The 4,689-nt window shown below is 36.9% G+C and overlaps 1 pseudogene; it reads right to left on the bottom strand.

Annotated features, from left to right (window-relative positions):
* Positions 1-3,434: 3,434 nt before the first annotated feature.
* LOC133088396 (large ribosomal subunit protein uL22-like) lies at positions 3,435-3,952 on the bottom strand (annotated as a pseudogene).
* Between the last annotated feature and the right edge of the window lie 737 nt (positions 3,953-4,689).

Genomic DNA, 4,689 nt, shown 5'->3' with positions numbered 1-4,689 from the left:
GATATGTCTCCTCAGGCAAGGGAAACAAGAGCAAAAATAAACAACTGGGACTAAATACAACTAAAAATCTTTTATGCAGTGAAGGAAACTATTAACAAAATATAAATGCAGCCCACTGATTAGAAGATATTTGCAAACAAATGTATCTGATAAGGGGTTTATATTCAAAATGTACAAAGAACTCATACAACTCAACTTCTAAAAAACAAACTACCTGATTTTAAAAAATGGGCAGCATACTTGATAAGACATTTTCCCAAAGAAGACATAAAGGTGGCTGACAGATACATGAAAAAATGCTCAACATCATTAATCATTAGGGAAATGCAAATCAAAATCAAATAAGATACCACCTCACACCTGTCAGAATGGCAGTTATCTAAAAGACAATATGTAACAAGTGTTGGAGAGGATGTGGAGAAAGGAAACCTTCATGCACTGTTGGTGGCAATATAAATTGGTACAGCCACTGTGGAAAACAGTATGGAAGCTCCTCAAAAAATTAAAAATAGAACTATCATAAGATCCAGCAAGTCTACCTCTGATTTTTTTTTCTGAAGTAAACAAAAACACTAACTTGAAAAAATACATGCATCCCTATGTTCATTGCAGAACTATTTACATTAGCCATGATATGGAAGCAACCTAAGTGTCCATCAATAGACAAATGGATAAAGAAGATGTGTGTGTGTACGTATGTATGTGTATATATATACATACATACACATCAATGGAATATTACTCACCCATAAAAAGAATGAAATCTTGCCACTGTGACAATATGGATTGACCTAGAGGGTATTATGCTAAATGAAGTAAGTCAGATAGAGAAAGACAAATACCATACAATTTCACTTACATGGGGAATCTTAAAAACAAAACATGAATGAACAAAACAAAAACAGACTCACAAAAACAGAGAACAAACATGTGGTTGCCAAAGCAGGGATGGTGTGGGAGGGCATAGGGTGGGAAAATAGGTGAAAGAGATTAAGAGATACAAATTTCCAGTTATAAGTCACATGGATGTAATTCATGTAAAGCATAGCAAATATAGTCAATAATAATGTAATATCTTTGTATGGTGACATTTAGTAACTAGACTTATTGTGATAATTTTGTAATGTATAAAAATATCAAATCACTATACTGTACACCTGAAACTAATGTAACATTGTAAGTCAATTATTCTTCAATTAAAAATAAAAACAAATTTTTTAATTTAAAAAATGCAATGGTGGACTTCCCTGGTGACACAGTGGTTAAGAATCCACCTGCCAATGCAAGGGACACAGGTTCGATCCCTGGTCAGGGAAGATCCCACATACCGTGGAGCAACTAAGCCCGTGTGCCACAACTACTGAAGCCTGTGCGCTTAGAGCCCATGCTCCACAACAAGAGAAGCCACTGCAATGAGAAGGCCATGCACAGCAACAAAGAGTAGCCCCTGCTCGCCACAACAAGAGAAAGCCCACGCGCAGCAGTGAAGACCCAAGGCAGCCAAAAAAAAAAAAAAAAAACAGCAATGGTCCACCATCTTGAAGAATCAGTGTCAGAGTGGACTTCATGTGTAATACAATGTGATGTCAACCGTGGAAGAGGTGGATGCAGCAGATGCTCTGAGGACCTAAACCACATCCTCTCAGCTTACCTGATTTCAGTGCAGTTGAAATAGTGTGTGAACAGTGTCTTCCTAAATCAGTCCATATTGCCAGTGTTCATCTAAAGTGCCTGCTGTGGTGGCTCTGCTTTTCTTCCATAGAACATTGCAGAAGATTGCTCAATCCATTCTCAGGTGAAGCTCAGAAGTATAGAGGAATTTAACCCACCCTTCTCCACCAAGGCAACCATTTATAGGAAATATTTACAAGACTGCAAAAGAAAGCGAAATCTACTTTCCTTGTGAGAAATGATGGTAACACTTCTTTTAGTACTTGATAGATTAAACAATTAAAAAGCAGACAATATATAGAAAGTATTTTAATGATCATTTAGCAAACTTGATCTAAGGCATGTATGTAGACTACAACATCTACCAATGGAAGAAATCATGTTCTTTTCGAGCACACATAGAACATTTACAAAAAGTTATCACATAGTGGGCCATAAAGCAAATCTCAGCACATTTCTGAAGATTGTATCATGCAATCTATGTTCTTTGACCATAACACTTTTAAGTTAGAAGTAAATAATAAAAAGATACATAGAAAATCCCTATATGTTTGAAAGTAAGAAATATATTTCTTCTGTTGTTTTTTGACTGTGTGGGGTCTTAGTTGAAGCATGCAGGATCTTCCTTGAGGCATGTGGGATCTTTAGTTGTGGCGCACGGGCTCTTCATTGTGGTGCGTGGGCTTCTCTCTAGTTGTGGTGTGCGGGTTTTCTCTTCTCTAGTTGTGGTGCGCCAGCTCCAGGGCACGTGGGCTCTGTAGTTTGTGGCACTTGGGCTCCAGAGCACATGGGCTCTGTAGCTTGCAGCACATGGGCTCTCTCGTTGAGGCGCTCGAGCTCAATAGTTGTGCTACGCGGGCTTAGTTGCCCCACAGCATGTGAGATCTTCGTTCCCTGACCAGGGATCGAACCTGCGTTTCCTGCATTGCAAGGCAGATTCTTTACCACTGGACCACCAGGGAAGTCCCAGAAATACTTTTCTGATTAACTCGTAAGTCAGAAAAGAAATAATGGAAAAATTTTAAATGTTTTGAACTAAATTATAGCAATAGTACTATGTTTCAAAACTTGTGTGGGTACAGCTAAAGCAGTACTTAGAAAAGTCTATAGCCACCAGTGGATACATTTATAAAGAAGAAAAACTAAAAATGAATGAGCTAAACGTCTGTTTTTAAAAGTTAGAAAATGTACGGCAAAATTAATATAAAAAAGAAAGGTAAAAATGATAATGGTATGAACAGAAATGAAGGAAATAGAAAACAAGTATAAAATAGAATTAACAAAGCCAAAAGTTGTTTTTTCAAAAGACTAGTATAATTGAGATATGTCTGGTGAGGCTGATCAAGTGAAAAAGAATCCAGTAATTAGCAATAATTGTAATAAAACAGGGAATGTAACTATACATGCTGCAGACATTAAAAATTTAATAGGAGGATATAGAAAACTTTAAGTATAATTTTACATTTAGCCTAAAAGAACAGATTCCTAGGAAAATAGTATTTATCAAAACTTCCATGAGATACCAACACCTTACAAAGAAAGTACAAGAAAGGGATATTATAAGCTAGTCTTACTCATAAACGTAGATGCTTAATCCTAAAACTATAAGCAAGCTACACTTCTGCTTTTGGTCAAAATAGAATAACGAGGACTAGATTTATCCTCCTGCCTGAAATAACTAAAAGATCAGACAAAATATATGAAACAACAGTTTTTTGGTTTTGTTTCTTTTTACTTTTATTTGCGCTTTTTTTATGCTGGATTTATTTCCAGTTCATAAGTTTTTGTTTCTTCAGTTTATTCAGGATATCTTTTTCTTCTGTGCAACCTCCTCTTGTGGTTTAGGAGCAATTTGTTCTTTTTCAGTAAGGATCATCTCTGCGGCAGGGGGAGTTCATGTATAGGTTAATCCAACTATGAACTCTGTTAGCATGGCAGTGCATCTTGGGGCCTGTTTCCACCTGGATGTATTCAATGACCAGAAAATCTACATCTAAACCCATAAGTTAAGCATTTCTCTTTGCATTTTTAAGCATGTGTAGCAAAAATTCAGCACTCTTTTTGGGCCACTTACTCTGTGTACAGCCCTATCCACTATTTGGCCATCTCCACCATTGTAACAGAATGGCACACATTCCTTCTAAAGAGTAACATCTTTCAGAAACTTGGGGGCTTTTTGAATATGCATACTACTAATGGCCTGAGCAGTTTCGTGAGTACTCTTAAAGTGAACGCAAAGACTCAAATCTCTTTATTTGCATGATTTTGTGGCGTTTTCTTGCTCAAGTAAATAGTGAACCTTTTTCAGAGATCACCTTAGGCTGCTTAAAGGAAGAGCATGAAACAACAATTTTCAAGACTCTGGACATCAGGCAACAATGAACAATGATTCCTTATAGGGGAAAAATACACAGTGAACCCTACATTTGCACCAGCTTATTACCTGGAGAGAGTTTCTAGGCATTGCACAAGGAAGGGGAACCCAAGCAGAGTCTAGCAGTTACCCTGAGTTGAAGGGACAAGATAGGAATCTGGGGAAGCTTAGAAGCTAGAGTTCATAGGGCAGAGTACTAGAGAGGAGGGAGCTGCACAAAGACAACTCTTGAAATCTACAAAGGATTCCCATCAAGTTTTCAGGTGAGTAATGATCAGTGAATATATGAGAGGAAACTACACAAATCCAAGGAAAGAACAACCAGCACTAATTGGAGGGAGCTCAGACAACTCTGAGAATAGTTTCTGTTCCCACCAGTGAGGGTGGAAAATCTCATCATTTTCAGGACATCAGGTAGAATTCTCAAAAGTTTTGCCTCAATAGTGGAGAAATAAATCCTAGACTAAAAAGGAGAAAAAAATTGTTTCTGAATAACTTAACCATGTTCAAAAACAAATCTCAAGAATAAACAATATTAATAGGAATAAACAATATTCAGCATCCAATAAGGTTAAAAAGAAGTAAACAGAACTGGAGCTGAAAAATACAATGACAGAACTGAAAAATTCAATAGAGAGCTTCAA

Source organism: Eubalaena glacialis, chromosome 3 (genome assembly GCF_028564815.1).
Source record: "Eubalaena glacialis isolate mEubGla1 chromosome 3, mEubGla1.1.hap2.+ XY, whole genome shotgun sequence".
Lineage (NCBI taxonomy): Eukaryota > Metazoa > Chordata > Mammalia > Artiodactyla > Balaenidae > Eubalaena > Eubalaena glacialis.
The sequence above is the reverse complement of the archived record's forward strand: the minus strand, read 5'-3'. Positions and strand labels throughout refer to the sequence as shown.